This window comes from Schistocerca nitens, chromosome 5 (assembly GCF_023898315.1).
Source record: "Schistocerca nitens isolate TAMUIC-IGC-003100 chromosome 5, iqSchNite1.1, whole genome shotgun sequence".
In the NCBI taxonomy this organism is placed as follows: Eukaryota; Metazoa; Arthropoda; class Insecta; order Orthoptera; family Acrididae; genus Schistocerca; species Schistocerca nitens.
In genome coordinates this window covers 600,326,549-600,338,799 of record NC_064618.1, presented here as the reverse complement: position 1 = coordinate 600,338,799, position 12,251 = coordinate 600,326,549, and the positions used below count along the sequence as shown (strand labels likewise).

Genomic DNA, 12,251 nt, shown 5'->3' with positions numbered 1-12,251 from the left:
AGAAGCTCGAGAACGGACTACAGTGCCTTCCAAGTTACGCCGCATGATCAAGGAGATCTGCGCCTTCGTGCGATGGACCATCGACTGCCGGGCTGGCGAGAAAGGCATCGTCGCACAGTCACGTAGAATGGTGTAGTAGAAGTGCAGGGTATTAGTTTGCCACGCCTTTTAATTCCTTCCCATAACTCATCAGAGTCTTCCTGAGGGTCGGCTTTGCACAGGAGAGCCACCATGATAAGGTGGAGTCATAGGCTTCTCGACGATGGTGGCAGCGTGCCCACGCTTCTTCGACCATACGGCGACAGTCTGAGGAGGTCAGGTGAGCGACGTTGAGTTTCCACAGACCACGACTATGCCACACGTGCTGTCGGGCGAGAGTGACGTCACAGAGGTACGCATCATGGTCTGAAAAGGCGAAGGGCCAGACTTCCGCATGACGTGTGCCATCAGCAAGGGAGCGGGTAACGTAGATGCGATCTATGCGGCTTGACGAGTGAGAGGTGTAGAATGTATATCCCGGTTGAATTCCGCGGAGCTTCTTCCATGTGTCAACAAGTCGGAGACGATATTGCTGTGTACGGCCATCCTCAGTATTTGCAAAACGTGCGGTAGAAGTAGTCGGCAGGTGGAGACCCGCCGGTGGTCCCACCGTGGTGATAATTACTTGCGGGGCGCCAGCCCCAGTGTCGCCGAGGTGGACTCCTGTGCAGACACGCCGGCAGTCTGTTCCACTTCTTCTTCAACGTCATCGGCCCAGGAAGCTGACGACGTGGACATGTGACGATCACGTACTTCCGGAACGGGTGTTGTGGATTCCGCAACATGAGTGGCAGGGGGACCGCCGTCATCATTCGTTGACAACGGCGAGGACACGTCCCTGGCTGGGAGAGTAGGCGTCACAGGAGGGGCGCCTGTTGCTGCCACTTCGCGTGACTGGACGCAATGTGGGAGATCACCGTCAGACATCAGGTCGACATCTCGTGGGGCCGTCTTAGAAAGGGCGTCATCGGAAGGCGTTCGTCGTCGTTTCCTGTGTTTGCGAGGAGACCGCTGTTTTCTGATGTGGCCTTCTGAATCAGAATGTGGTCGCCCGTCGTCTGACGCCGAACCCGTCTGGACAAAGGCAGACGTTGGCACGACACCCAGGTCGACGTCCATGGTTCCAACAGGAACATCGGTTTCGGTCTGCAAACCGGATGGTCCTGAAGCGAGCACTGGAAGCGACACCGTGCTTGTGTCCTCGGCGCGTTGTGCTGCGGCGGGCGGCGTTGACGATGCTGCTGGCGCAATCGAGATTGGTACGACGGGGTCCTGTGCAACCTTGGCGTAGGTGATGGGTAAGGACGTGACCGTCGAAGCCTGGGTCTCATCACGTAACGGCGTCTGAATTAAACGGCGGTGTAAGCATTCGGAACGTACATGTCCCTCCTGGCCACATCCTGCGCACGTTCGTGGCTGTCCGTCATACATGACGATGGCCCTCACACCGCCAATCAGCAGGTACGATGGGACATGTTTCGTCAGCTCAATTTTTTATTTGCCGGACACCATTTAATACGGGGTAGGTCGTAAATGTTTGCCACTTCTCCGCGATGTGACCCAAGACGGTGCCATATGGTTGAAAAGCGGCAATGACCACATCCTGAGGCACCTCGAACGGGAGCTCAAACACCCGCAATGTCCGGAGACCGAATCCAGCATGGGCGACTGTCACAGCACCCATATGTCCATAAGAGTGTTTAAATTTCAGTCCGTTGGCATGACGGTGAATTATGTCATTGCAAATTTCCTCCGTCGACATCTTGATGTAGACAACACTTCCAGTGATGGAAAAATGTATGCCGATTACGTCCTGGGGGTTCAAACGTAGATCCTCGCGTATGAACTGTTCAACTTCGAAAGCTCTGGGTCGTGGATGTTCGGCCTGAAACGTTACTTTGATCGTTGCACGGCGGTACGAGTGCGCCATGGTGTACGTTAGTACTGGACTCAATAGACACAAACACCGCGACGCGGAAGTAAACACCGCCGAGAGCGGAGCGTCGGACGGCGCGCGGAGCATCTCCGCACGCTAGCACGGCTGCGAGCCGACTGTCACAGACCACGGCGCTCTTCAGCGTACATAGTCCTTGTGTTGCATATCTTACACTTGGACTACTCAGTTTGTATATTTTGCTTATTTTTTCATAGTTCCACACAACTTCTTCCTGTTTTCTCGATTGATCTGTGTTCAGTTTTTCAAGGCCTATCCACTGTGTCAATTTATAACTAAATCTGAGCGGGGGTGCGATGGGGAGGTTCCCTTGTGAGAAGAGTGGGAGAGAAAAGACAGTTGCTAGATGTAATAAAGAGAAGAAAAAGAAATTGGATTGGGAATATATTAAGAAAGAATGACGGACTGATAAAAACAGTTTTAGAAGGTTATGTAGAAGGGAAAAGGAAGCGAGGAAGGAAGAGATTCCAGATACTGGATGACATGTTGGACGGTACAACATACAGCAGCCTTAAGAAGGAAGCAATGGATCGCAGAAAATGGAGAGGCGAAGGACCTGCTAATATAGCAGATAACTGATGATGATGAGTTACGGAGTAATAACGTTGTTCTTATGTATTCGGTTTATTACCCAGTTACCTTTTAATCTGTTGGAATAGGATAACAACAAAAAAAAATGTCTCTGAGCGCTATGGGACTTAACATCTATGGTCATCAGTCCCCTAGAACTTATAACTACTTAAACCTACCTAACCTAAGGACAGCATACAACACCCAGTCATCACGAGGCAGAGAAAACACCTGAAATCGACGGGAATCGAACCCGGGAACCCAGGCGCGGGAAGCGAGAACGCTACCGCACGACCATGAGCTCCGGACATGATAACAACAAGCTTGTAATATGCAGGTACCAAAACGCACAAGTACTGTGAAGCACCGGTCGCAGTGGCCGAGCGGTTCTAGGCGCTACAGTATGGAACCGCGCGAGCGCTACAGTTGCAGGTTCGAATCTTTCCTCGGGCATTGATGTGTGTGATGTCCTTAGGTTAGTAAGGTTTAAGTAGTTCTAAGCTCTAGAGGATTGATGATCTCAGATGTTAAGTCCCATAGTGCTCAGAGCCTACTGTGAAGCGGCTGTCATCCCTGTGGGATCATAGTGTTGTCGTGCCGTTCATCCATTTCAATCAATTAATGTATTTAGAAGGTGCACATTGCGCAATTATTCATCAGCAAACCTATCAGTACTGCTGCGTATCACTGTTAACGTACAAATAAAACTGCCATGAAAACAAACTCGAAACAGAACCGAGTAGTACTGAATGCGGAAAATAAAGTGGGCGTAAATATTGACAATAACAAGTACCGTATGTGAATGGAACAAATTTGTTTCCAATGCGGACACACAGCGAATACTATCGACATATGCACTGTTGTGCAGATATTTTCAGTGCTTGTCTGGTATAAAGTTAAACGCGGGTAAGCAATTAAACGAAATCCAATTACTATGTAACGAGCTGCCGCTGTCAACGGATCCCTCATACCAAAACGCTGTAGTCTTGCGGTGGTCTCGTGGTTCTAGGCGCGCAGTCCGGAACCGTGGGACTGCTACGGTCGCAGGTTCGAATCCTGCCTCGGGCATGGATGTGTGTGATGTCCTTAGGTTAGTTAGGTTTAAGTAGTTCTAAGTTCTAGGGGACTGATACCCACAGCAGTTGAGTCCCATAGTGCTCAGAGCCAAAACGCTGGCCGGAGTGGCCTTGCGGTTCTAGGCGCTGCTGTCTGGAACTGAGCAACTGCTACGGTCGGAGGTTCGAATCCTGCCTCGGGCATGGATGTGTGTGATGACCTTAGGTTAGTTAGCTTTAAGTAGTTCTAAGTCTAGTGGACTGATGGCCTCAGATGTTAAGTCCCATAGAGCTCAGAGCCATTTGAACCATTTTTTGAAGAAGTTTAGTGTGTTTTGAACCATACCAAAACACTCAGAGAGTATCCATGAATATCCTCCACAATACCGTCAGCGGTGTCCGCGTTGCCTTACACCGTTTGATTTTCAAGCGGACATAATCTATATTAACATCTCTCCGTGATTATTCTGCTATTCACAGTAAAGTGACTGGCAGAGGCTTCAATGAACCACCTTCGAGCTGTCTCTACCGTTCCACTCTCGAAAACCGCGCGGGACAAACGAACTCTAAAATTTTTCTCTGCGAGTTCTGATTTCTCTTATTTTATCGTGATGATTATTCCTCACTATGTAGGTGGGTGGCTACAGAATGTTTTTGCAATCGGAGGAGAAAATTGTTGATTAAAATTTTATGCGAAGCTCCCGTCTCTACTAAAAACTCCTTTGTTTTAATGATTGCCACTCCAATTCAGGTATTATGTCTGTGGCACTATCTCCCCTATTTCACAATAATACAAATGAGTTGCCCTTCTTTGAACTTTTTCGATGCCATCCGCCAGCCGGCGATTCGGCATTGATCCCTCAGAGTGGTTGGTGGGTCACGTCGTCCATTAACAGCCCTTTTAAATCTATCCGAGGCGTGTTCGATAGGGTTCATGTCTGGAGAACATGCTGGCCACTCTAGTCGAGCGATGTCGTTGTCCTGAAGGAAGTCATTCACAAGATGTGCACGATCGGGCCGCGAATTGTCGTCCATGAAGACGAATACCTCGCCAACATGCTGCCGAAATGGTATCACTATCGGTTAGCGGATGGCATTCACGTAGCCGTCCATGACCTCCAGAGGGGGGAGGGGGGGTATTGTTAGTTACAGCATATCCAAAGCACTACCTTCCTTGAGGCAGGACATACCAAAAAAAAGGTTCAAATAGCTCTGAGTACTATGGAACTTAACTTCTGAGGTCATCAGTCCTCTAGAACTTAGAACTACTTAAATCTAACTAACCTAAGAACATCACACACATCCATGCCCGAGGCTGGATTCGAACCTGCGACAGTCGCGGTCGCGCGGTTCCAGACTGTAGCGCTTAGAACCGCTCGGCCACCCCGGCCGGCAGGACTTACAGGGTGGTGATGTACAATGTCATCTTCATTGAATGGTAAGGAGGGGCTTGGGCTTGAAGTCATTAGACCATGCTGAGACGGTGGTTCATGAGGTTAACCTGTTATTGAGTAGCCTCCACAGTGGTGCAATTCACTTTTATCCGGTGCCACCTTTCTGGAGATACAGAACTGGTGTATTGAGTGTTTGGCCGTAGTGCATCAGCTTTGTCCAAGAGTTTCCGCGTTCTGTCTTTCATTTAATCAGTGATCGTTAGCATTTGAAGTTCCGCATGTAGGTCTGCGATTCGCATGCATTATGGAGCACCTAGGACAAGACTTAAGCATCTACTCTGAATCGTCTGAAGGGGTTTAGGGCTAGTGAGGCTAGTGATCTCCAGTGAGCAGACATGCAATTACGCAAGGCGATTGGCGACCAGATAATAGTACGGGAATATGCCCCTTGAGGCAGCTGCGCTAACGCCCGATCTGGACGATACCGCCACCTTATTATATTCCCCATACTCGTAAAATTTCCTTACATCTAAGTATGTAGCAATGTCGTATGACGGTTGCATCATATCGATTACTTGATAGATGAATGTAAGGCAGTACATCACCTCTGACGTGCCTACCGCTGTGGCCGAGCAGTTCTAGGCGCTTCGGTCTGGAACCGCGCTGCTGCTACGGTCGCAGGTTCGAATCCTGCCTCGGGCGTGGATGTGTGTGATGCCCTTAGGTTAGTTAGGTTTAAGTAGTTCTAAGTCTAAGGGACTGATGACCTCAGGTGTTAAGTCCCATAGTGCTTAGAGCCATTTGAACCAGTTTTGAACCCCCGAAGTACTCTGTGCCCTCAAGTGTGCCTTCTTTGAACTTGTTGTTTCGGGCTACCGGGGCAACGGGCAGGTGTTTATCTTAACACGAGAAGTAACACTCGCAAATCAAGTTGGTTTTAATCCTCACGAGTAGGCTAAACTCGAGTGCCCAACACTTGAAAATTAAATAAACTGCGCAGTGCTCACCAAGGTGACCCGAACCAGGTGTGCGAAGGAGTCGCGACGAGGAACAATCCGCAGCGGAACAAAGTGAGAGAGTCGTTGCAGTATTTAGCACGGAGACCTCAAACGGGAGGCTGAATGCGGTGGCCCCGGCATAACGCGCTCGCCGGGGGGAACGCGACAACCGGACCCTGGAGGACTTCCCGTCTATTGAGGACGTGTTATTCGCAGTCACGGGCGGCCATTGTCCGCGCGTACGCTGTGGTTAAGTTGACACGCGTGCACCGCGGCGCGCCGTGGCCGCCTGCAAAGCGCTATTCAGCGCGGCCGCGCCGTCTGCGCGCTGCGTACGTGATGCCGGCAGACAGCCTGCCGCCTGCGCGCGCTGTGGGAAGCCCTGTTCCTGCCCAGTCGGGCCCATAATGAGCCCGCGGGAGCTCCACACGTGCACAGAACTCCTGCTCCACGGGGCGCGCCTGTTTGTTTTCCTTTACGGGGGCCAGCGCGCACCTCTGTCTGCTGTAACGAGGAGCTCATTGGTGAACGTGGGTCATAGCTAAACCTCAAACTGCGAGTCACATGAGTACGGGAAATATTATTCGTGTGACTGATGATGGCCGAAGTAGAGAGGATGTAGGATACAGAATGACTATAGCACAAACAGCGTTTCAGGAGAAGGTTAATCCGTTAACATAGAATGTAAATATCAGGGTTAGGAAGGCTCTTTGAAGGTTTTTGTTTGGAGTGTGGCCTTGTACTCAGACAATAAGGGAATAGAAGATTTTGAAATGTGTGATAGAGAAGATTACAGGCGTAGTAAGTCACGTGCTGGATCCAAATGGCGGAAAAAATAATACCAGATGTAAAGAAGAATGGTTCAGATAGCTCGGAGCACTATGGAACTTAACATCTGAGGTCATCAGTCCCCTAGAACTTAGAACTACTTAAACCTATCTAACCTAAGGACATCACACACATCCATGCCCAAGGCAGGATTGGAACCTGCGACCGCAGCTTTCTCGCAATTCCAGAGTGAAGCGCCTAGAACCGCTCTGCCACAGCGGCCGGCAGGTAAAGAAGAAATCGCATGATTATACACATACTGGGACACGAACGATAAGGAAATAATAGTAGGAAGAGGCTGGTGGGCGGGGGGTGGGCGCAGGAGTTGAAATTGTAGAGGGATAGCAAGGGATGAATACAATTAGTAGATTCAAACAGTTGTAGATATTCGCAGATGAAGAAACTTGCACTGGATACAGTAGCGTCGAGAGATATATCAAACCAGTTTTCGGACAGAAAAACTACTACGACTATTATTTTGCTGAAACTGACGGCAGCTCAGACATCAGGCTGTATTTCCCTGTTAGCATTCATTGTTATTTATCAAGGCCTTTAAGCAGCTAATGGTCTGGATTTCTTTGTAATTTCATTGTTAATGCTGCGGAATATGTAGGTTTCTCTGGCCTTCAGGTGCAAGATCGTTGCTTTCTTCTCATAAATTGTCATACTCACATTTCTTTCTGCAACCATTTTGCCTTGGTGTCCATAAAATCTAAAACTAGACTCCTCCCGAACAGGCCATGAAGGCCCAACGGTACCGACCGGCCGCCTTTCCATCCTCAGCCCATAGGTACCACTGGATGCGGATGTGGAGGGGCATGTGGTCATCACACCGCTCTCCCCCGCCAGCCTGTGTGGCCGATCGGTTCTAGGCGCTTCAGTCTGGAACAGCGCGACCGCTACGGTCGCAGGTTCGAATCCTGCCTCGAGCATGGATGTGTGTGATGTCCTTAGGTTAGTTAGGTTTAAGTAGTTCTAAGTTCTAGGGGACTGATGACCTCAGATGTTAAGTCCCATAGTGCTCAGAGCCATTTGAACCATTTAAAAACACCGCTCTCCCGCCCGTATGTCAGTTTCCGAGACCGGAGCCGCTACTTCTCAGTCACGTAGCTCCTCAGTTTGCCTCACAAGGTCTGAGTGCACCCCTCTTGCCAACAGCAATCGGCAGACCGGATGGTCACCCATCCAAGTGCTAGCCCAGCCCGACAGCGCTTAACTTTGGTGGTCTGACGGGAACCGGTGTTACCACTGCAGCAAGGCCGTTGGCCTTGGTGACCATGCAATTCCTATTTACCTCAGTCCGGATTTACATCTCTGTATTCCTGTCTTTACCTGAAAGTTTTTGTATTTCCTTCTTTGTCGACCAATTGATGTATTTCTTCACAGATACGTTCGCTGTACCTATCTTTGACTGTCAAACATCTGTTACTGCGCTTTTGGTGATGTTCGTTCCACTTAAAATGAAATACCTACTGTGGTATTCCTTATTACTGTTTCTACAACCTCATACAGCTTTGAAAGCATCTCATCATTCCTCAGTATCTTAGTGTCTCATTTCTCTTCACATCGTTTCTTCCGGACGACTACTTTAAACTTTCGCCTACTCTTGATCGTTGTTAAATTACTCCTGGGTACGTCTTACACACCATTATCTGATTTCGAAATCTCTGCTTGACCTTGATGAAATCCAGCTGTAATATTTCTGTATCTCCTTCTTTTGCCCGAGTACCTTATCCTCTTAGGATTTTTGAACAGTCTATTCGCTAATACTAGCTGAAATTTATTGTAGAGCTCGTCTCTTTCCTTTCTCATTTCTACCAACACCTATAACCATATTCCAATCCGCCATGATTGTTAGACCAGATTACTGACAATATGAACCAAATGTAGTGTTGTGCACACCCACTGCAATCCATACCGCCACAGCAGATGCTGTACCCATACGACGATGACCACTGCAGTCTGGAAAAATTCGTCTTGCTCAGAGACTCCACACGCGGGTACTTTCATTGTGTGATGTACACATAATTAACACTCGCTGAAAAGACGATCTTGTGCCAGTATTGTGATAAATGTCGGCGATGGGCGGGTATAATCGACTACTCTCTCTTTGCTGCCATGTCAAGAGAAGTGTCAGCAGTGACCGCCATAGTAAAAGGCCTGGTGCTCCAGACGTAGCAGCAACCTCAATGGCAGCACATCTGACAAAGAAATCCTGACAGATGGTGTTCAAAAAATCAAATGGCTCTGAGCACTATGGGACATGACTTCTGAGGTCATCAGTCCCCTAGAACTTAGAAATACTTAAACCTAACTAACCTAAGGATATCACACACATCCATGGCCATGGCAAGATTCGAACCTGCGACCGTAGCGGTCGCGCGGTTCCAGACTGTAGCGCCAAAACCGCTCGGCCACTCCGGCCGGCTCATTTTTACATCCCCGGATCTAATAAAGGTTATGGAAAATTGACTTTCGTTGCATATTACCTTTGTGGCCAGCAGTCTGTAACGGCCAGCAGCAGTGTGCGATTTTCAGGGGGGATGGGGGGGGATTTCCCTCCCTCTGCATCAGACCATTCCCTCCTCTGGTTTTAGTTCATGCTTCCCAACCTGGGATGTTTATTTCCCACGCACTGGAGTAAAACTTTATATATAATTTAAAGTTGTGGAGCCGAACACTGAAAGTTTTTAATAAGTCTTACTATTAATAGTATTAATATGTTTCAGTTTTCTATCATCAGAATAAGTACAGCTTTTCACAAATGTACCTCTACTTTTTGAATTCCCCTCGTATACCTGTATGTAGATGATTTTGTAAATAAGCTTTACCTATAATGTACTTCTAAAGATATAACAAGGAATGGCTTTTCTGATTGTGCATACGCGTGAATAGTGAGTTTCGGGATTCACATCTATTTATAAATAGCTTTTTAACCATGCGTAACGCCAAGGTTCAAGCAAATAACATATATAATTGTACTAACCCATTAAGGCATCCCCCCCACTGGTAAAAGCACAAATCGTACCCCGGCCAGCAGTTTATAATCCTTCCCACAAGATAATCCGTGGTCCATAACCAAGTACATTTGGCAGAACTGCTATTAGTCCAGTAGGGCTAAACCGAAAAATTAGACAAATCGGAAATAATTGGCATAGAGGATTTTATTGTTTTAATGGCTTCATTTGTGGCCCAATATGACTATCCTAGGTTTTCCCCCTCGGCTGTGGAAAAGTGGTGGGGGCAAAAATGTACCCGGAAAACGGGCATTTTTTTCGGTTTTGTGATTATATCTCGTAAATGACTCGCAATATAGAGAACATAGTAAAATTAAAAATTGTATGGCATGAAATTCTGCATTGAATGAGACCATCCGCATATTTTGTGGACCATCCGTTTCAATATTAGTGCTCTTCAAAATTGGACCAATTTTACATGTTAATGAAAAATTTTCGTTTTAACCTCTGTTTTTTGGTAATAACGTTGAAGCTAACCCATCTATCAATACAGTGGTTATTACAAACGATATACAGGAATAACTTCTGCGTTTGATGAGGCCAAAAGTGAAATGAACTATCCGTTTCTGTACGGCTAAGTTTGCACTTTCATTGCTATGCATGTAAGGTACTTCACATTTATAAAGCTATGTCTCAAGATCAGTTTTATTCAGAGAACTCAATAATAACATTATCATGAGTAAAGGCTGAAAAAAAAATTTACAAACTGTTCAAAGTCGGGGGTAAATTCCGTGACAAGAAATTTAAGGTCAACTTTGGCAATCCATTATGAAACTGTAAAACCTTTTTGCACCTTGTTATTCTGCCTTGGTGTATACGTTCTGCCTGGCAAGTCAGTGTAATAATGACAAAAGGGTATCTTTTGTAATTCATAAGGTAATCGTCCATAAAGTTATCTTCAAAAAATCATAAACCTACATTTGACCAAATTTGGAGGCAAATATATTTATATAGGACACCTCTGATTTTAATTTAAAATGCACCATTTGGAAGAGCAGCTTTTCATTTACTAGAATATTGTGCATAATGTGGGTGTGCAGTTACCAGGCGGCAGCATCCTGCTTCCTCCCGCTAGGCGACACAGTTTATTGCTCTCTAGTGGCGCCTGGTGCTACCCGTGCACAAAAGGACAGGTGCAGCCAAGGTAAAAGCTTTTTCTGGCCGGGTCTCGCCAGTGCCCACCTTTCTTCCGGGTTGGACGCACGCCAAACGACACAGTTATTTACCCATAGAGAGCGACACGCCACACGGCGATAAGTGCCTGTTTCGTGCGACCGCGACGTGCTACGTGCCACGACGCGTTTTCCTCGTGCCGCCTCCGACGCATTTACGGATCACGCATCACCTCGCCGCCCTTGTGCCATCGTCACTGCCACCGTAAGTAACAGCACCATGTTTTTGCATACCAATACATACAATGCATATGACAAGTTGCGACATTTTTCAAGTTCTATAACCATTCATTTCTTGAAACCTGGAAGAGGAAAGACCTCATCAAAAGTATTTGATTCCAGCAGTTTCAAACTGGAAAACATCATCGGAAGCCCACTTACATTTCTCCACGCCATAAGTGGATGCGACACAACTTTAGCACTCTTCGGTCAGGGCAAAAATAAATGTCTTCTGGAAGATATCAAACCTTTCTTACAGCATGACACTCAAGCTGAAGCTCTAGTCGAAGCTGGCCTCCAATTTTTAGCAAACTTCTATGGAGGTACGGCAGGAGACACTTTAGTCAATTTGCGATTCGACCTGTTTTCCAAAGCGATTGTGAAATCCAGATTCACCCTAGCATCCCTACCACCAACATCGGAAACAGCTCGTCAGCATTGCTTGATGACCTACTTATAAGTACAAATGTGGATAGGACACGAGATGGATCCGCTCCTCTGGGGATGGCAGGCTTCGGAGTTTGGTCTTGGCCCCGTACCTACCTCCAAAGAACCAGCTCCACAGTCTCTTCTCTCAACACTTTCCTGCGAATGCAACAAGGGCTGTGCAGGTAGGTGTGGGTGTCGGAAGGCTGATTAATTTGTGCTAACTGCAAGGGGAACTCATGCACTAACTCCCTCCAATCAGACGAAACTGACGAAGCAGATTTTGACGAAGACCTGGACTGTATATATGACGTGACGAAAATTACTGACTTTGAGGAGCCGAGTGACGGGGCGTCGGACTCGGAAATTACAGACTTTGAGGATCCGGGTGGTGCAATGACAGTCAAACTTCGACGTATGTGAAATTTGTGTACATATCTACTTTTACCCTTTTCATCGCATACATTTCTGTAAAATTTTGTAATTACGAAATATAATAACCACTACTTAATTTCATGGAGTGTCTCTCTCTTCCTGCCTCCTTCATATCAGTTGAATGGGTATCATTATATTATTTCG

At 47.3% G+C, this 12,251-nt stretch overlaps 1 protein-coding gene and 1 pseudogene across 1 annotated transcript in view; one reads left to right on the top strand and one right to left on the bottom strand.

Annotated features, from left to right (window-relative positions):
* The window catches only part of LOC126260602 (nephrin-like), a 769,721-nt gene that overhangs the window by 241,961 nt on the left and 515,509 nt on the right, over positions 1–12,251 (top strand). The gene's annotated exons all lie outside the window — the stretch shown is intronic.
* On the bottom strand, positions 7,988–8,105 carry LOC126261340 (5S ribosomal RNA; annotated as a pseudogene).